The sequence below is a fragment of the Stenella coeruleoalba genome (genome assembly GCF_951394435.1).
Source record: "Stenella coeruleoalba genome assembly, chromosome: 1".
NCBI classification, from domain to species: Eukaryota; Metazoa; Chordata; class Mammalia; order Artiodactyla; family Delphinidae; genus Stenella; species Stenella coeruleoalba.
Window position 1 is genome coordinate 83926096 of NC_137169.1, and position 22712 is coordinate 83948807.

A 22712-nucleotide genomic window follows, 5' to 3' on the forward strand; every position below is an offset into this window, starting at 1 on the left:
AACTGTGGGCAAACATTTTGCTTGACCTCTCTGAACCTCTGTGTCTTCATCTGTGGTGTTGAGACTAAATATAAAATCTTTAGGATACAGTCTGGCATACAACAAAGACTCAGTAAATGTTAGCTGTTAATATTCTTCTTATTAGTTACTATTACTGTTAAAGGTCTCATTTCATCAGTCAGAGATCAAATCCTTGCTGCCTCTTTGATAAAACCCAATCTTTATTTTTTTCTTGGTGACTTTCTGATTTAAAACATTTTCAGTTAAATTTAATAAAAAACTGTTCCAAGGCATCAGAACTTGGAACAATCGTTACTCAATTTTGTGATGAATTGCATTTCCAGTGAAATTTCAGAGGCTGTGAATTTTGACAATGGAGATAGTGGGAGGGAAATATGCCCTTTTCAATTAGGGAATGTATTAACAGGTTTACGTGAAGCCTTGGAGAAAATTCTAGTTAGCTACTGTGAGGGGTAAGGAGCTGAGTTAAGGGCTCGTGTCTTGTTTTCCTGACAATCGAATTTCTGCATATGTGTTGGTGAGTCTATTCAGCTGGCTTCATCATCTTGTCGGTCACAATTTGAGCACCGGCCTCCCCTAATTCCTCATTTGACTTAATGAGATGTGTTTTGGAGTTTTCTGCTTGATCTTGGAGCTGTGCCTACCACATCAATACAAACCAGATAAGGGAGGTAAGTCTCACTTCAAAATCAGCCTTTATTGCACAAAAAGATCTATAAGGGACCATCACAGTTTCAAGTGAATTTTGCCTTTGTTTTAATACAGGATATTACAATTTATTACCATATTAATTGGTGAAACCTCTTGAATTTGGCATAATGAAAAGATGATAGGACTGAGACCCACCAGACCTTTCATCCTGTTTCTAATAATAGCAGTATAAATGCTCTCACCCTTTTGGGCCTCAGTTTTCTCACATATAAAATGGGTAATATGGGCTAGATTAGGAGTCAGCAAACGACAGCCTGTGGGCCAAATCCAGACCACCACCTGTTTTGGACGTATTGTAACACAGCCATTCCTACTTGCGTGTTTATTGGTTATGGCTCCTTTCACGCTGCAGTAGCAGAGTGCAGCAGTTACAACACAAAGCCTGAAATTCTTATGATCTGGTCCTTTACAGAACAAGTCTGCTGAGCCCTGAATTTGATGATCTCTAAGATTATTTCTGGCTCTAAGTTAGAAACATAGCTCTACCCTTTACCAGCCTGGTGACCTTGGGCAAGTCACTTAAACCTCTCAGAGTCTCAGTTTTTTCATCTATAAAAGAAGGACAATAGGGCTTCCCTGGTGGCGCAGTGGTTGAGAGTCCGCCTGCCGATGCAGGGCACAGGGGTTCGTGCCCCGGTCCGGGAGGATCCCACATGCCGCGGAGCGGCTGGGCCCGTGAGCCATGGCCGCTGAGCCTGCGCGTCCGGACCCTGTGCTCCGCAACGGGAGAGGCCACAACAGTGAGAGGCCCGCGTACCACAAAAAAAAAAAAAAAAAAAAAAGAAGGACAATAAAAGAAACTACTCCATAGGCTTGTTGGTAAGGCTAATTGAGACAATAAATTGACAGAACATAGTACAGTCCAAGTATATCCTAGCGACACACCAAAATTTAGCTATCATTATCATCATTTTGAATAATTCTGCTATCATTTTGTTTTATTAAAAAATAAAATATACCTAAAGTTATATGAAATCTACACAGTTTAATTTTTTTAAAGGTTAAACTTGGGTTTGTATCTCATGGAGGATTTAAGACTATGACCAAGAAAGTCTGGAAGCAGCTGAGATAACCTTACTCTCATATGTTGGGCTCTCCCCTCACTGACAATCCTGTGGGTTCCTCCAATCTGTACAGGATGGCTGGAAAGAGGATTTGCAGTCTAGGGCAAGAGACCTCTCTATTTTCTGTAGGAATTAGACAGAGGAGTATCTCAAGTCTTAGGCCAACATAGAACGTAGTTAGGATAGAAAAAACCCACCATTCTATTTGTTTGAGCAGGGAGGTGCCGTATTCACAAAGCTTCTGTACCGATATTAAATCTATTAACCTCCCTATATACAGATAGGGAGGATGTTACTTAAGCAGTTCAGTTGTCTCTGGGCCTATTCTTAGATTCAATGAATCTCATTGTCCTTTTGAGTAAGGTTCATTTTCCCCAAGCACAGAGATGTACAGACAGACTCCTCTTGGTTCTATTTAATCTTCTTTGATCAAACACAGCCAAGGAACTCTGTGGGTGGAATCCGTTCCCTGAATCAAGAACCCAGGAGTGTGGTAGCTGCAATATTTTCCTCTGAGTGCCCCAGGACTGGAGAGAGCCTGAGCCTGCTCTGTTAGTATTCCTGGGAAAAGCTCATCTGCTTCCACAGAGGAAAGCAAGGCCCTCCCCTGATTTCCTCCCATGGCAGAGCCAACTGCTGAATGCCAGTCAAGGTTCATATCTAGAGCTCTGTTGCATCTGCCTCAATAGCCAGAGTCACTGTTTGCATCAGAAGAGATGCTGAAAATCTTTTCCAAAAGAGCAAAATGATAATGAGCCCAGATATAAATGAAGTGCAATATCCAGCACATGCTTTTATGTCAGTGTTACTCAGTTATGAGGCTGTCAAAAGATGAATTCTGTTGTGGTGAATGACAATATTTTACACTGAGGTTTCAAAAACCCATAGCTTTCGAAGTGTTTCAAACCATAGGGAATAAAAGTGGAAGTTTCCAGTAGCTTGTCTTTGCAGAGAGAAGTGGGAATTGAAATAAAGAGGGCAGGCAATTGGGACTCCTGAAGCAAGCAGGATTATGTTCCTGATTTTCAGTGCCTCATGCAATTTTAATCAGACAAAACATGTGCTTCAAATGTGAGTCAATAGCGTTATTTTCTTAATTGCCTCTAAATTAATTTTCTTTTTTTCTCCTATTTGATGTCATGTTGAGCCATGGTTTTGTTTTTCAGAAATATATTTATGCAGACAGCTCACCACAGTGGTACAATTGATGCTGTGAACACAAACTTCGGGTCTCTAGGTATATGCATACCTATAATGTACTTATGTAAATTTGATCTCCTACTGTATGAAAGAGCATTGTGATATTTTATCTGCTGTACAGAGACTAGAGATGATTCACATGTGAATGAAGCAAGTAGATCTCCCTATCTCTTGGTCTAATCTCTGATCTGCAGTGGATGTTCCTCTCAATGCCTTTTGACCTCTTCCTTTCTACTGTGGCCAATCTACATCATGCTAAGCGGTAAGAAGCGCTTGGCACTCTACAGTAAAAACAAAGCAAAACAAATAAACAAAGAAAATACGGAAGGATGATACCATTTAATATCCACTAGGCTTGAGAATAGTTTCCTTCTTATCATTTCAATGATAGTCATATTTCTGGTTGAAAATTTAATTTAGTCATTTACCTTTCACTCAACAGAATTTTACTATGACCTATTTTGTTCTGACATTGTCCTAATCATTGGGGATATAGGGATATGACAGATCCATTTCCCTATCCTCAAGATTTTACAGGTCAGGAATAAAAGACTAATAAGCAGATGCTTACTAAGTGAAGAAAGAAGATTCAAGGCTGAAATAAACTTTTCTGCAATTACTCTTCTAAAGATAGAGTGTAATATAATGTGATTTCAGGGGCCCCTCCCTCTCTCCCCTGCCTTCACCACTACGTACATGGTAATTCTGTTATTTCTTTTCAATACATGATTCTACCATAAAAGTTTTTGTCACTGTAGCTTCTACCATAACAGTTTTATTGCTTTAGCTTATAGCTTTACCTATACAAATGCTGTATATCTCAGTGTATGTGTATATGAGAGAGAGAGAGAGAGAGAGAGAGAGAGAGAGATTCCTTAGGTTGTTATATTACTTTTAATTATGAGTGAGCTCTAACTCCTTTCTCAAAGCAGACAAATTAGAAAACAAGAAAGAGAGCAATACTGTATGTGATTTGGCAGGAAGATCTGAAGAAGAAGAATATAGAACGCTCCTCCAGAACTTGGTCTGGGGATTTCTACATCCTATACACTCTACCCTTTGCTTTTCTATTCCCAGAAATTTCTCATGAACAATTAAGGGCCAGAAGAAATCTTTCTTCACATCTGTAAAGTTTCATTCCTAGCATTTCCTAGCATAGGATCCATATTCTGGAATGATTGCTTTAACCACATTAGCCACTGGAGCTTCTTATACCCCAAAGTTAGAAAGCCCTGAACCTTATTCCATAGATTTCCCTGGTTTCAGCCCCCTCCCTTTCTAGCTTAAGTGTCAACGGCAAATGGAAACTCAAGAAAACAGAGAAGTTTGCAATGTCATATTGCTCTTCATGCTCTGAAGCTAGCTGTGCAGTGTGGAAGGCTGGTCCAAAGGCTGGTCCAAGGCTGGTCCAAACAGAGTTTTTTGTTTTTGTTTTTTTATTAATATAGGATGCTTGTGAGGGATACAAGTGGGCAGGCAAGGGGGCTCTTCCCTGACAACTAAGTGGGAAAGCAGGTTTATTTAGGATGATACACACTCCATAGACAGAGTGTGGGCCATCTCAGAAGTCAAGAGGCCCTGGGAGGTACACATTTTATAGACAGAATACAGTCCTCAAAAGGCGAGAGTAGCCCGAATAGAGCTTTGATTGTGGGGCATTGTCACAGCTTCTTACACTGGACTCTCTCCTTCTAGTCTGGGTTCACCAGGCTGCTTCACACAGATAAGTGGCTGTCTCAGTTATACCCAAGGTAACTGGGTAAGTAATTGCAGTACCAGAGAAAATTTAAATTAGACTGGTGGCAATATACTGTGGTCCAAAGAAATTACTTACAACAGGTATTGTCCTGGAATGTATAATATTGTTGTCATATGTTTACTCAGAGTCACAGAGAAATTTCTTTCTTTGGAGAAGCTTTCCTCAGGAATGTGAATGGCGAGCAGTTTCCCATCATAATACTAAGAAAAAACACAAGTGTCTTTGAGAGTGGCCTTGCCCCACAGTGTGCCCATCACAGTGACAATTTCATCTCTCTATGACCTCTGGAAGCTGTTATTAGAGAGTGGCTAGTTTCACCGTCATTTTTGTGTGTTATATCTGAGGAGAGATAAAGTGGAACAATTTTTTACTTTTGTGGATTGTGATCATTAACACCTGGAGTAAATATTACCTTATGCCCTGACTGAGTCACATTCTGAACATGGTACTTGAAAGCTGCCGTCCCTTGAACTTCTTTATAACAACGCATAGCCCCCGGGCCTTAGGCCAAGAGGTCAGCAGAGAAGAAAGGATAGAATTAATCTTGAAATACCTATGGCTTCTGATATAGATATTTTTTAATGTTTGAAAATTCCAGGTGTTAGTAGTTACAATCTTGCTGAATCCACCCCCAAAAATGTACTTGACTTAGTTGGATGATTGTAATAAGAAACATGGCAATTCACTTCAAAAGCTAATGAAATGGAAGAATGAAAAGTAAATCCAGAAGCTATAATAAATAAAGCTAAAATAAATAATACATTAAAAAGTTGTGAGACTTCCATAACATTTAAACATCTCAACAACAACAAAGAAAGTGACTTTATCCTTTCATGGCTAAAGGATGGCTAAATTACAAGATTTCCTCTAAGTAGATAGTTGCTAGCATTAAGGGCAAAAACAAAATACCTGGTACAAAAGGAGCTGGTACAGTTTAATAAGTCAAAGAGCTTGAACAGAAAGAGCCACTAATATTTTTACAATATGCACATTTACATAATACAAATGGGAACAAATTAGACTCTCCCTCATAAAAGTATCTCAGGACAATTATTTGCAAATCAATTTCTGAGGAACTTAGAAATATTGTTTTATGATTTGAGTCTTTCTGGAAGCAACACTTTCATCAACAATTTTGAGGAATTGTGAATATTGCTTCATCATATCTAGTTTAGTGTGGCAGCTTCTAAGAGCCCACCATGGGTACACATGGGATTTGCATAAAAGGGAGCTAGTTCCTCCCTCAAGACCAAGTTTTGCCAAGTTAATGTATTTTCTCCACCACATGCATTTTACATTTGGCTCTCTTTCCTTTATTATTATAAATCTTGCTACTAGTTCAACTGTCAATGTCACTTTCAGCTGCCCCCATTTATGACCTCAACTTACTTCTTAGCAACATCCATCCACCCCCATTTTGTCTTGACACTCTCTTAGAGGTGACAAGTACTGAAGTCGAAGTACAGGTTAAGGGCATTGGCTGGAGATAACTGGGTTCAAATCCCAGCTCTGCAACTTGCTGTGTATGTGATTTTGAAGAGTCTGTGCCACTGCTTCCTCATCTATAAAATGGAGATACAAAAATCTTCCCTAAGGGTTGTGAAGATTGAATGATATAATAAATGTACCTAAAGTACTTAGCACTATGCCTAGAAAAGAACAGAACCTGATAAAGAGTAGTGAGATTAGATGTTTTTATTGTTCTTGCTATTATCATCGACTACCCGAGTTCCAAAACCTTCCTTTTCATGTTCTTTCTCTTGTTCTACCCAAGTCTACCTGGTATGACCTTATCACAGAGCCTCTAAATCCACAGGCCCTAGGATGCGGGCCCTCCTGGCAACAGGGAAATAGTTCATAGCCACCTTGAAAATTTTCACTGGGTAAAAATTCATCTTCAGAAGAAAAACTCCAACCCCAAGTTGAAGAGGTAAAAGTCAAGTTGCTGAATCTTGTGTGCGGGAGGGTACATCTTGTATCCCTTAGGATAAGTAGATATTCCAAAGTTGTGTCTGGCTCACCTATATCTACATGTTTTACTGATAACCTAAGCAGTTAAGAAACTGCTCCCCATTCTCTAGTCCCTACTCACCTCCTCCAACACCCATACACCCCCACCAAGAATTTAGCACCGTGGGCCTTATTCTCAGACCCAGGATTTGAGAGCTCTTATTTTGAAGGATAGCCTGATTCTAATATTAGAGGGGGGATAAAGCTGAGAAAGGCCTATCCTAGAGTTTGGTGTGAGCTAAACAAATTTAAAATGTTACCCTTTCATTAATTTCTTTGTGAACCTCCTGCTCTCACTTTCTTCTAACATCTTTTCTCATTAACTCTAAACAGGTCAATATATAGTCCTACTTTTTTTAAAGGCTCCACTTTTATTGAGGAAGGTGTGGGGGGGTCCATCATGCGGATTACCTTACTATGCTAATCACGTAATTTCAGATTGACTGATTAAAGGAATGATTGACATTCCTGCAAGAGGCTGAAACTACAATTAGATTAGGTATTAAATCTTGGTTTGCTGACATGGGGCTTAGCACAAGAGACTATTGTGGGGCCTGTTGTTTCTTTCTTTTTTTTTTAAACAATACTTATGGTCATTTCCAAAGCCCACACCAAGTAGATTTGTTAGAATCCTATGGGAGATTTCCAGTTTTTCCTCAGCGGTGTCTCCCTGCCTACAGAATCCAGAAAGGCGGCACTGCTTCTGATTTTCCAGTTAGCAGAGGTTTTAAAACCAGGTAAGGCATGCATAGGGGAGGAGGAAGTGGATTTCTCATGGTCATACTCCTAAATCGAATGTTGATAGGGGACCCTCCCATCCTGGATTGGACCCCAGCATACTGCAATGGGCTTGTGGCATGGAGAGGCAGGATATATAGTGGTGGAGACTTGAAGATGCACTAGCAAAGGCTCAAAATTAAAGGCCCTGGGCCACTTTGAGCCTTAGATTCACTCAGGGCTGGAAATCTTGTGCATAGTCACACTGTCTGTGAATCACAGGATCAATTCCAGCAGACAAAATACACAATGTTAAATCGCACTCTTGAATGCACCTGTAGTTACCACAGGTGTTGACTGTTACTTTCATTTACTTAGACTATCAACATGGTTCAAAATAGTAAGATAAGATTAATTTTTTCTTCCTAATCCTGTTTCTTATCACAGACAATGGCTTGAAATAAAATTTCATGGCTGATACTTGACCTGAATCTACTCTTAAACAGTCATACTGAATTCCCAAAAATATGAACTCAGAAGCCTTCCAGATTTAGCTTTCACTATTGAATTTGGAACAGTATGACTTTGCCATTGTATATATATATATATTTCTGAATGATATTATATATTGCTTTAAGGTCTTATCTAAGAAACTGGAAATCCTTTGTAACTTGTTCCTTTGCTTTTTTGTCATTCTAACATTTTTGCAGATGAACAATTGCTCAATATGTAAAGACTAAATGGCTCTCTTTATTCAATAAAGTATTGTATTATTGAATGAATTACAAAGAGGCAGTATCCTTAGCACATTAACTTTGAATCTGCTGCTTAGAGCAAAATCCTGGTTTTCTTTCAGATGCTAATAACATAGGAAGGTTACTTTCTAAAAGGATTTGGTAAAACTTGGTTTGCTTTCATTACTTGTTTTGCTTAATAATGATTTCTTACAACATCAGAGTAACTTTTTCCCTTACTGTCCATTATGGTAATTTTGACTCAGTTGACGTTTCTCGCTTTTGGCAAGTTAAAATATTATCAATTATGAAATGATTCCATGAAAAATACAATTATCTTCTGATGGCTCCTGTAAGTGTTGATGGGTATTTAATTTTTTTATAAAGAGAATAAAATTAGTTACATTAATGTTTGCATGAACATACATGGTAATAACTAGGCAGTTTAATATTATTAGAGATTATTGGATGGGGGATAGATAGAGCTATTTACTTGTTTCTTATATGGGTTGGCATTTATCTACTCATTAGTGAGTGATCTTGAGTAAGTCAGTTTCACCTCTTGTAGTCTCAATTTCTGTAAATGCAGATAACAATTCTACATTGTCAACATCCTAGAGTTGCGAGATAAAATCAATGGAAGAGAGTTGTGAAAGTGCAAATTAATATTACTAAATAGTTATACTGAAATTTGTTCCCATATTGTCAGGACAAATTGAAAAATGCTTCCCTGAACTTTATTATAAAATTCTTAGGAATTAACTTTTTGAAGCAATTTGATATGGTTCAATCCAGGATTCCAGAAATGTAGTTAGATTTCTCACTATTACACTCAGTGGTTCTGAAGACTTAGACAAATCTACAGTACTGTGCCTTCATCTTTTCGCCTCAGTAAAGTTTGTTACGGTGACTACAGTAGGTTTTGAGAGATGACGTTTGAAGAGATCTAAATTCGTTAGTCATGAACATTAATAGTTTGGAATAATAATACTGATAAATGTTATGAGTGCTAATGAAAGGGCATGTGATCATTACCCTTATGAGTCTTCTGAGGTTGGTAGTGGGAATGTCCATTCATTCATCTCTATTGAAGGTGCTGGTGAAACATAGCTGTCAAATAAACATAATTTTCAAATCACAGATGGTATACGAGCAAGAGTCAAGTCTGGAACACAAAAACCATACTAGGTATTTCAAGAGTGGGAATTTAATGCAGGAAGGTACACACAGGTGTTGCAAGAATAAAAGAACAGAATGAAACACTGAGGAAATATAAGGAAGACAACTGCAGGAAGCAGCACTTCTTGGGCTTAGGGAATAAAGAAGAGAATATAGAATTGCCAGAGCTAGCAGCTTTGAAGAACTGGAGCTCAAAGCTCTGAGGAGGGATGTGCATAGCTTCTGGGGGTACTTTGGAAGCAGCTGTATGGGACTGGTTCTGAGATTACCAAAAGAACCTAGAGTTGGAACCCATTGCTACTGCTGGAACAAAGTATATTGCTGAGGGAATGCTGATGGGAATAGCAAGAAAAAAGAATCCCTTTACCCCTCTAGTTTTCCATTCTCTGTCTAGTGCTCCCTATTGGCAAAGAAGATACATAGTTTCCACAGTCCCAAACCCCTATATCACAGAAAAGGGTCTGGAAGTGTGAATCTGGAGTGGAGAGACAGTAGTAAAATAACTAGCCCATAATGGTTCTATAGAGATGTGGCTGTTTATAATCTCAGGCATGTGGTGATAAATAGTCTGTCCCTGATGGGGAAGAATGAAGAATGGCAGAGTGACTGGAGCCTACTAGTCTTCTTCTTATTGTGGCAGTGATGATAACTTCCCATGCAAATGTGCCCAATCAAATATGATTTGGCCGTGAAGCTCCAAATACTTAAAAGAACATGGAAGTCTCCTCCCCTGAGTTTCCCCTTCCTTTTAGTCTTTGATTTTCTCATATTCCTAACCTCTTAGGAGACTGTAAAAAAATGCAAGAGGAGACAGGTGAATTTAGAAAATTACATTAAATTTGCCTTCCACTTTCCGGCAGCTTCATGCCTTGGCTCCCTGTTGATGTTGTCTAAAAATAAAAGAATTTCAGAACTAGAGGTGACCTAAAGTTTTAGAACAGACATTTTTTACGGATGTAATAACTGAGGGCTAAAGAAGATAAGTGACATGGCTTAAGATATATTTGGTAACAACCTTAATATTGGCTTCTGGGAGTCCTAATTCTCAGGTCTGGCTCATTCTACTATACCATGCTGCCCTCTAGGATTAGTTGTTTCATGCATGTTTGTTACCAATATGTATATTCACTGACCTTGAACATTACAGTGAAATCACAAATAACTGCATTACGATCAGGTACCGTGGTGCCAGTTGCTATCATTTCCAATGAAGATATCAAACCTAGACCTATGTTCTTTTGTTGTGTCATCATGTCGTTACTTTTGGCCATGATTATTATTGGATTCCAGGTTTCTATTGGTAGTAAAATTATGTGTTGTGCCTCACAGCTGAGAAAACAATATTCATTGTTACTAGAGCTGAAGATGAAAATATAATTTTCTTAAATTAGAGCCAGCTGGCCAAGTCAATTCTGCTGCTGTCCTTAATATTGCAAAGAATATGACTGGACCTTTTTAGATTTTACAAAATGTGTGAATTTTTTATGTATAGCTATTTTGCTAACAGTGTTCTTATAGTATATATTTAAATAATTTTTGTTCTTCTTTCTAATAAATATACAATTTCATAAACAATAGAGTAAAACTTTATAAATCCAATATGTTACAATATAAAAATGAATCACATTTACAAAATATTGGTAGTCGACTGGGTTTCTAACCGTTCTATTTCCTATAATTCATTTCAATAAATTCTTACTTATTACTAACTTTATCACTAAGGTCTAGTAGTTATTACCAAAAGCAATGGTAAAATTATCTTTGCCTCAGCATAAATAGTAGTTCCACAAGGTTGTCCACACTCAGTTTCTATCTGTTATGTAGGAATTCCTCCCCATCCCATGACTGTTTAAAACTACTCATCCTCAACTGCAATATTCTTTACTAGCTTGAACAAAAGGGTGTAGCAATAAGGTTTAGGGGAGTTTTACAAGAGACATGGCCTTTACATTGTGTGTTGGAACAATGGAGGGGTGCACTTGCAGTAGAAAAATCAACATGTACATGGCTCAGAAAAGTGAAATAGCATTGAATTCAGGGAACTGCATCGGTGGGGTAGAAATACAGGCAGAGATGTCTATAGCCAATTGGATAAATATATCTGAAGCACATGAGCAAGATCTAGACTAAAGATGAAGACTTGGCAGTTACAATGTCATTAAAATCATAGGAGTAGATACCATCACCAAAGAAGAATGAAAAGAGGCCCAAGGCAGAAACCTGAAAACCACCAACATACTGGGTGAAAAGAGGAAGAGAAGCCAGCCAAACGAAGGGTCTTTGAAGCATGGTTGCATGAGGACTACCAAGCCTGGCTTGTCTCTGGGTAGGACTGAGATGTATGGCCATTATTGTAAGATTCAGCAAATCTGGAATGTTGTATCCTAGCAACATAGGGAGAAGAGTGGAGGCCAAAGACCTCCTCATCAAGGGAGGAGGAAAAATGGGAACGCTCACTCAGCTATCATGGATAGTTCTAGAGAGGATGGCAGGGTGTGTTAAACATAGTATATGAAGAGTATAATATTCTCCATGCTAATTCTGAAAAGGTGTTTAATCTATGAAATAATAAAGACACAAAAGCATTCTGATATTAGTTAGTATTTGGAGTCTAGTGACCCAGTAACCATCGTTGTCAACTTCATCCACATGTGGCAAAAAGCCTAGCAGAAAACCAGGGATGTAGGAAACAAGCTCTATCTCTGGGGAGCTTAGCAAAAATTAATCAGGACTCCAGCACCTCAACCAGTGAACAGGGACTCAGCTGTGGAGAAGAAAGTGAAGAATATTACAGGGCAACTGACCAGCATTAGGAGACCTGAGCCTAGGACTGAAACCCAGTTCTAGCAACCAGGCCTGTATGGGAAAAGGAAGGTTGAAATTTTGTTCTCTGGGTACTCAGTGTGACACCAGGAACATTCATTTTAATGCAGATTCCACCAGTAAGCTTTTAAAAAACTAATTTAATGCAATCCAGTTAATTAACAAATTGATAACCTGGAATTTTACTACCACCAAAATTGCAGAGTATGACATTTATACTCCTCCTTTAGCTCGAAAACTACTTTCTTCAGAAGAAATACACATAAAGGAAATGAGCTAGGGGGCTTAATAAAATTATTGGATCCATGAAGGTAAAAAGTCTTGCATATTAACTTTTTTAGGTTTAATTTTCTTAATTGTCCTCAGAGATACCAGGTTTATACTCAGAATAAAAAAAAGCTTTAGTTCTAGAGAAAACATAAAGTTATTCTTAACAAAAGAAAATATAACCTATTGAATGGATTTAGATAGAATAGACATATTTGTTTAAGGCAAGCCATTTTGTTTAGACTTTTTGAAGATTAAAGGCAGACATATTGGGTCAGTAAGGAAATGAGCTTTTTAAAAAGCCAAATAAACAAGAGTTTACTTTTTAAGTAGGAAACCCTCAGGTACAAAGAGGACATTTTGAAACCAACCTGTTTACATCAGAAGTGTTGAACAAACTTGTTATAGAAGGTAAGAGGATAATTGCTGATTTTATCTTGCCTGCTACACCACCGGCAAATACAAATATTATCAAACCTGTTAGATAGACTAAAAAAAGTATGATTGTGTATTTAAATCCCAAACTGACTCTCGCTCCCCACCCCCAAAAGTAGTCAATTCTTTGACTTCCAAAATAAGCTAAAAAGAGGGTTCATGAGAAGATATACTAATAGCTATGACAATGCAAATCATTAAAACAATCTGTAGAATACTGACATATACTTTTGTCTGTAAAAACTTTTTTATTTTATAGAATTAAAGCTAGACCTGTAAATATAGTTCTGGGGGTAAAACATTAAGTCTGTGAAGCAAAGATACTTCCCTTGACTGTTATCCATCTGTCTGCTTTCTGTCTTATTGTACCCACGTCTGCTATGTACTCACGGAAAAAAAAATCCTTTGAGCCACATTTTACTTTATATGCCAGGTTCAAAATACAAGAAAAAAAGTTATCAGCAACTGACTTGACAAGGAAGAGCCATATTGTTTTACTGTAGCAAAGCTCACTTGTGTCCTAACGGCTTGAGTACCAATGGTGATTCCATTAGAAAGTTCCATATTTTTTGGTAAGTTTTGAACTCAATAGTGATACTTTGCTTCATCTTTATTCAGAATTTAAAACCTAACAATCACACAAGTGACATCCTCAAATATTGAAAAAAAGACATTTATTTTAAATCATTTTGCAGTGATATGAGAACTAAAATATAAATCTCTCCATTTATGGTACTATATTAAGAATTGAAAACACAATATCATTCTATATTGTTGGCAATAGCTTCATTCACTCATGCATTTATTTATTTATTGAACGTGTACAATGAGCCACTCTTCAGGATGCCAAAAATACAGCAGTGAACAAAACAGAAAAGAATCCCTGAAATAATGTAGTTTACATTTTAGAAATAGAGGTAAATAATAAATGAAATAAGTAAATTGAAAAATATATTAGAAGGTGATAAGTGCTTGGAAAGAACTAAAATGAGAGTGAAGGAGTGAGTACTTAAGGATTGAGAAGGCGTGGGGTCAGGCTCCTGTCTTCAGGAAAGGCCTGACTGAGAAGATTTGATTAAAGAAGGAGATAAAGGAGCAAACCATGCAGATCTGGAGGAAGAGTAAATTTCCTGAAATGAGTGTTTCTAATATGTTTGAAAAACAGCTAGTTAACCAGTGTGACTGGAAAAGAGGTTTGGAAAATAGGAGGAGACCAGGTCAGAGAAGTGAGACAGAGTATGTACGTTTTTACTCTGAATGCCTGAATAAGAGATCGGAGGGACAGTGGTGGAATCGGGAAGGACATGTAGGAGGTTACTGTCACAGTCTGGATGACAGAGGATGGTACTGGCAAGAGAGGCAGTTGAGAAGTTGGATAAAGAATGTATTTAACAGTAGAGCCAATAGGATTTCCTGACAGATCAGATGTGGGATAAAGCAAGATATTTGGCATAAGCAACTGAAAGAATGACGTTTCCACTAAGTAAAGTGAGGGAAACTGTGAGTGGAGCAGTTTGGAGAGATGAGACATAGCAAGGATGTTATTTTGGGGCATGTTAAGTTTGAAATCTCTATTGAACATACAGTTGGAGATGTGGAGTATTCATTGGGAATATACCTCTGGAATTCAATATTTTGATGATATTTCAAGCAACAATACTGATGAGACAACCAAAGATGTGGATTTACATGTAGAGAAGGGGTCTAAGAACCAAGGCACTCAACCATTTAGATACAGGGATAACAAAAGCAAAAGAGTTTAAGGAGAAGTGGCCAGTGAAGTAGAGGTAAATATGGAAGCTAATCAACTTGTCAAGTGCTACCAAGAGCTCAGGTAAAGTGAGAATGGACTACTGAATTTAGCAACATGTAGTAGAAATTTCCGCTTGACAATAATTACTCTAGATCTAGAAAATCAAATGTTATGCTTCAATAACCCTATAGAGCCATTCTCAGGTTGCCATGATGTTAGGATAGTGGTGGTGAAATATTTTAGAAACAGAGTATTTCTACATCTAGCTTATTTCACTTAGCATAATGTTCCCCCAGCTTCATCTATGTTGTAGCAAATGGCAAGATTTCCTTCCTTTTTAAGGCAGGATAATATAATATTCCATTATATATATATCAAGTATATATATATATATCAAGTGTATATATATATATGTATATCAAGATATCTTTCCATTTATTTGTCTTCAATTTCTTTCATCAATGTTTTATAATTTTCAGTGTACAGATCTATAACTTCCTTGGTTAAATTTATTCCAAAGTTTTTATTCTTTTTTATGCTATTATAAATGACACTGTTTTCTTGATTTCTTTTTTGGATAAATTTTAGTTAGTGTACAGGTACACTAAGTATGTTGTATGCTGATTTTGTTTCCTGCAACTTTACTGGACTCTTTCATTAGCTTTAACAGTTTTTTTGGTGGAGTCTTCAGGGTTTCCTATGTATAAGATCATGCCATCTGCAAACAGAGATAATTTAACTTCTTCCTTTCGAGTTTGAATGCCTTTTATTTCTTTTTCTGACCTGACTTCTTTGGCTAGGACTTCCACTACTATGTTGAATAAAAGTGGTGAGAGTGTGCACCTTATCTTGATCTTAAGTGGATCTTAAGTGGAAAGCTTTTCAGCTTTTCATGATTCAATACGTTGTTAGCTGTGGGCTTGCACATAAGACTTTTATTATATTGAGGAACTTTCCTTCTATACCTAATTTGTTGAGAATTTCTATCATGAAAGGATGCTGAATTTTGTCAAATACTTTTTCTGTATCTATTGATATGTACATATGGTTTTTATCTTTCATTTTGTTAATGTGGTGTGTCATGTTTTTTGGTTTTCTTATGGTTTGTATGTTTTGTTTTTGTTTATTTTACCACGCCATGCGGCATGCAGGATCTTAGTTGCCCGACCAGGGATCGAACTCGTGCTCCCTGCAGTGGAAGTCTTAACCACTGGACCACCAGGAAAGTCCCATCATGTTTCTTGATTTACATATGTTGAACCATCCTTGTATCCCATGGATAAATCCCACTTGATCATGGCGAATGATCCTCTTAATGTGCTGTTGAATTCTGTTTGCTAGAGTTTTGTTTACCCAAATACCCATTTCCTGAGATCACAATTTCATTGTATAAATAGGAATTTCCATCTGATATTACTTTTGTCTTAGGCTGGAGAACTGGCTTTACCATTTCTTATAGTGCTTATCTGTTGGTGACACATTGTCTCAGATTTTGTTTCTCTGGAAGAGACTTCTTAACCTTCCTTTTTGAGAGATACTTTCACTGGGTATTGAATTCTAGGTAGGCAGTTTTATCTTTGTTTCAACACTGTAAATATCCCATTCTATTGTATTTTGGCTTGAATTTTTCTTGAGAATGCTATGATCATTCTTATGTTTTTTATCCTCTCTATATAATGTGTCTTTTTTTCTTTGAATCCCCTTAAGGTTTTCTCTTTATTACTGGATTTTAGCAATTTGATCATGATGTACTTTGTTGTGGGTCTTTTTGTATTTATCCTGCTTGGAATTTTTTGAACTTTTTGGATCTGTGGGTTTATCTTTCTTATCAAATTTAGAAAGATTTCTGTCAGTATTTCTTCAAATATGTTACTCACTCTCCCTTTTGGGAATTAAATTACATGTAATGTTAGAATGCTTGATGTTAGCCCACATATCACTGATGCTTTGGTCATTTTGTACTTTTTTTTTTTCTGTCTCTATCTTATTGCTATGCATTAAAGTTAACTGATATTTCTTCTGTCGGATATAATCTGCTGTTAGTCTCATTCAGTGATTTCTAAAAATTTGTTACATTGTTTTTTTCATCTTCAAAAGTTCTGCTTAATTCTTTTTAGATATTTTAAATATGTCTTTTCATTATGTTCATTTTTCCTAATAATCCTTGGACATATTTATAATAGCTATTTAATGTCCTTATTAATTCCATCTGATGTCATTTCTGAATCTGATTCTTTTGACAGATTTTTCCCCACTGGTTATAGGACACTTTTCTGCTTCTTTGTATATCTAGTCTTTTTTTTAATCAAATGCTGTACATTATGAATGTCAGGTTGTTTGCACCTGGATTTTGTCGTCTGCCTTTAAAGAATGTGGAATTTATTTTTATAGTCAATTAAGATCAGGTAGTTCCAGGCCTCTAAATTTGTTCTTCTCATTTAATATTGTGTTGGCTATTCTGGGTTTTTTTGCCTTTCCATATAAACCTTAGAATCAGTTAACTCACAAAATAACTTGCTGAGATTTTGACTGAGATTGTGTTGAATCTCTGTATCAAATTGGGATGTCTTAACAATATTGAGTCTTCCCTTCTATGAACATGGAATATCTCTCCATTTATTATGATCATCTTTGATTAATTTCATCAGAGTTTTGTAGTTTTCCTTATATAGATCTTGTACATATTTTTTAAGATTTATATCTAAGTATTTAATTTTTGTAGTAATGTATAAAATATTATATTCTTAGCTTCAAATTCCAATTGTTCTTTGCAGGCATAGAGGAAAGCAATTACCTTTTGTATATTAACCTATAATCTTGCAGTGCTCTAATCAGTTATTAGTTCAGAAGTTTTTTATTGATTCTTTGGGATTTTCTACATAGACAATCATAACATCTGTGAACAAAGTCAGCTTTATTTCTTCCTTTCCAATCTGTATACCTTTTATTTCCTTTTCTTATATTATTGCATTAACTAGATGTCAAATGGGAGAGATGAGAGAGATATCCTTGCCTTTTTCCTGATACTAGGAGAAAAATTTGTAGTTTCTTACCATTAACTATGATGCTACCTGTAGATTTTCTGTAGATACTCTTTATCAAGCTGAGGAAATTCCTGTAAATTCCTAGTTTGCTGAGAGTTTTTAGCAAGAATGAGTGTTGATTTTGTCAAATGCTTTTTCTGCATCTGTAGATTGATCATATGATTTTTCTTCTTTAGGCTGTGGATGTAACGGATTACACTAATTGATTTAATTAATACAGTTTTCACACAGGAAGCCTTGATTTCTTCACCTACTTTAGAAATTAATCCTTACTCTGGTAGCCAATCATCTTTCACACTAAAATTTTAAATTGTTTTGCATGTCAGTGAGTACATTTTTTATCATTTTTGTGGGTCCATAGTAGTTAATTGATGGCAGGCACCATATTTTAAACAGTCTCTTATTATTGGACTTTTAGGGGTTTTTTATTTGTTATTAATGTTGAACTGAACATCCTTACATAGTCACCATAGTCTGTTAATTTTCCTGGAATACATTTATAATTTTTACATAAAGGTTAGAAATAATTTTAAGTTTTGAGTCGTATTGGCAGAAATTTTCTTCTAGAAATGATGCATGAATTTGTATCTCATGAGCCGATATCTTTTGTAAGGAATTAATTGAACATTCCAGTTATTGTTGCTAGCCAACCTTCATTGTCTATCTCCTAACCATGTGTCCAGTAACAAACATTTTAAGTATCTACTGTATGGAGAACACTGTGACAAATTCAAATTTGAATAAAATTTAATCCTTGTCTTCTAATGGCTTACATGTTCTTGGAGAAGATATATATATATATACATGTATGTAATCTCAAGGTATACCACTAAAGATACCCAGAACTCTCTTTGAATGTAGAACTACTATAATAATCATAATATGACCATTTACTAAAGATGTAGAGGCCTTTAACAGGGGGGATTCAGGAAGGCTGATCATAGTGACCTATGTGAGATTGGTCCAGAGCACTGAGGCTCACTCCCAGTAAATACATAGTAGGGCTTTTACATGTCAATAATGGAAGAAGAGACAAAGACATGCTTGTTTTATAAAATCAAACTTGTTGACAATTGAGTTCTGGGTGTTAGGAAAAGGTGATATATCTATAATTAGAGTCATTTTAGGTAATACAAGAAACTTAAGTCATAAAATGTATTTATCAAATTATGAATTAATATAAAGATCACCAAAGTAGAAGCATTTATTTTCTAAATGACTCTGCTTATATCATTTGTTATCAGCTTCTAATGATAACCAGCTTTACATGTAAACTGAAAATTGTACTGCAAAAACCTACAACCCAATGAGTTAAATGTATTTCATTTATAACTGCTCAGTGAACAAGGAAAGACCCAGGGGCATTTAGGAGTCAGAAAACCTGCCTTTCTCCTGGATGTCATAATTGTAAATACAGTACAAAGAATAAATGATAAATGAGACCATGATAGATGAGTATGGTATGAATTATATTTAGAAACTCAAATATAAACACATCATATTATTTTGTGCCAGGATGTTTTCCCCCAGCCCAGAGAAGGGAGCCTATTCTTATAAAGCAAATTGAAGAAGAAAAATTGAAGACACTGACAAATGAATAAAAATGCATGTGGAATTCAAATATGCAAAGGATAATGATTCCTTTTGTACACACTGTCAATGGAAGAACAGAGTACATGATCACAGCTGGAATTCACGCTGGGATCTCATACAATGTAATATTAGCAGCCACCTTTAGATCAGGCTTACCCCAGCTGTTCACTTTACAGAGCCGGCCTCCTCCTTTTCCTTTTCCTTCCCCTCCAGTAACCCTTCATACTAGCATTCCTCATTTTTTTAAAAGAAGAAATGAAGCCAAAACCTTTTGTGTAAAGAAAAAAAAAAAAAAAACAAAACTATAAAGCAGAAGGCAAACCCTAAGCAGTTATTTTTTAAAAAGATTTCGCTCTAATAATTAGAAATTCTTTCCCTCCAAACCAGTACCGCTTCAAAACACTTATTCTGCATTTCAAAGGCTGTCATTGTCTTCTGTGCATGCTGGAGCAGTTGATATGACCCTAATGTTTAAGCAGATGAATAACAGGATAAAAACTTTTGCATTGTTTAATCCTTACTCTCTTGTGCTTGATTTTTGCATTTTGTTTGAATAAATGTATATCTAATTATGCTGTCACATGCATTCCATGTTCTGCATAATTTCCAAAAAGTATCTAGCTTAGAAAAATACTTCAACTTCCTAAAATATATTTGTTTTGTGACTATGAGCAAGCGTTTTTTCATGATGTAGTGAGTGAATTATGCCCTCCAAACAGATCTGTCCAGGTCCTAATTTCTGGACTTGTGAATATTACCTTATATGGCAAAGGATGTGATTAAGTTAATGATCTTGAGAGGAGGAACTAATCCTGGATTATGCAGGTGGGTGCTAAATACTGTCATATGTATCTTTACAAGAGAGAGGCAGAGGGAATTTTGAAGAGAAGGAGGCAATGTGACCATGGAAGCAGAGATTAGAGTGATGTGGCTACAAGCCAAGTAACTCTTGAAGCCACCAGAAGCTGGAAGAGGTAAGGAAGAGATTCTCTCCTAGAGGCTTCAGAGGGAGTGCAGACCTATTGACACATCAGTTTTGGATTTCTGGCCTCCAGAACTGTGAGAGAATAAATTTCTGGGTTTCTTAAAAAACACTCAGTTTGTGATGATTTGTTAAAGTTGCCACAGGAAACTAATACATTTGGATTTCTGAAAATAAATTTGTTATTAGTTAGCTAAAGTTTTGTGTCTTAGCCCGGATTCTCTAGAAAACATATCCTAAGGTGAGGATTAAAGTATGGATGCTCATGTAGGACATACAAGCAGGGTAAGGAGAAATGAATGTGTATGAGTGTATGAGAGTGTGAAACAATGTTATATGATCTGTTACCATACTGGCTACTGCTTATGAGTAGCTGCTAAGACGTATAACATGTTGCTCAGCAAGTGTATCAGCTCAACATTTGGACTTCTCTGGGAAGCTGCAGGGAGGAACCTAGTAGTAGTTCATCTGCCTGGATCCATCCCATCTCCTGTTTCCTATAGTCAGAATTCTCTGATGACAACTCTGATGACAAGTGTTGAGTTGAGTGATCCAACCCCTCAGTGATGGTTCAGGAAAGCAGATCCTACACTATGTACTATGTGGTATGGTATTTCACGCATGTCCACAAGTATAGGGGCAAATCGGCATAGATAGACTTCACCTGAGGGCATGAAAGCCATTCAAACTAGAGGCTTCAATTTGGAGAAATGATGGCCATGGATGGCTGGTGGTTGTGCTGGCCTGGGTCTCAGAGACAGAGACAAACATCAGAGGAGCACACAAAGCTTGTGCCTGATACTCTCTCTGACACCTGGGAGAAACTGCTGAGACTCACGATTATTATGGAAAGTGATAGACAAATAACTGGGATGTATTTGACGTTTAGTTGGGCAGTCTGAGAAACGTATGTACTTTAGGATGCTTTCCAGCATGATAGGGCATTAAATAAAAATAAAGTCATTAATTGATAGAGGTCATCACTCAACATGCATTATTTTCCTGTTTATCTTTTCTATCTGGGTAGTACCATTTTATTGTCGTTATATGTTGCTGGTGTGCCCATAAATGTTTAACACCTAGCTCTTTTCTAAAATGTATAAATATCTATGCATACATGACTTTATAATAAATTTTACTGATATAAAGGATGCATAACACATAATTTACAAGTAATAATTACATATAGTCTTTAGGATAAATTCCATATAGCCAATTGATTTTCACAGAATGACTACTTTGATTTTTGCCCACTCTTGTTAGAGTAGCCAATTTACGGATTGCAGTTGATGAATGAGTGTAGTGCTGACTTGAAACGTGAGCTGATACTTTCATTCATGTCAATTAAGACAAAAATGAAAACATATGTTGGAACTTTACTCATTTATCAGTGACACGAGTGACTTCTTCACTGAGTGGGCTAATAGCTTCCAAATACTGGAAGAATATTTCCTCGATATTTTGTGCAATTCATAGCATAATGGCTATAAACATGGAATACATCTAAGTTTAATCTTCATTAGTAACATTTTCTCCACCATTTTCTTAAGTCTAGACAATCAACACAACAATAAATCAGGCCATGATTTGTAGTGTTTGCCAATTTTAGTGGTGTAAGTACTCTCATTATGGCTGATTTCAAGCTACCAATGTGATGTCACTGAATACAGACTCAACAGCACACTATATAGTATTTCCACTACAGAGATTCAATAGGCACAGATAAACTCAAGAGCACAGATAACAGTAAGATATAGTAAGATAATTAGGACGTGATGAATTTTAAGTATTTATAAAACCATTTAAATATAATTTATTTAATTATAGCTAAGTCCTACATACAGTTTATATAATTTAGTCTTTAATATTGTCTATGCTTAACAACCAGCTTGCAAAATTCCAAAACAAATGTGCAGTTGGCTCTTGCTAGCTGGTATGAGTGGGTTCCAGTAGACTACTGGGGATCCCACTGAATTAAAGGAAAACTGCTAACGGCACCTCCCTGGGTGGTTGTGAGAATCAGTTGAGATGTTTTAAGTGAAAATATTTTGACACACGTAAAGGTGCTAAATAAATGCAATATATTCTTACTGAGAATAATGATCAAAAGACCCAATTCAAGTATGTTAAGAAGCAAATATTTGGTTTTGGCGCTTCAGGGGAAGAAATATGGATCAAATTGAAACAAAAATTTGAATTCTACTTGCTCCATATACACAGAGAAAATTTGATACCTGGAATTTCCCTTATCTACTGAAAAACGCAGTTTGGCATTTTCAGTTTTCCTGAAGTAATTATAAGTTTTTGTTCACTAAATTTACTAAGAGTGGTCATTTATTATAGAATATACAGAAAAGGGTGGGAAGATCAAATCATAGCTTTTGGTTTTGGTGACCTAAGTATGAATCACCTAGTTGTAT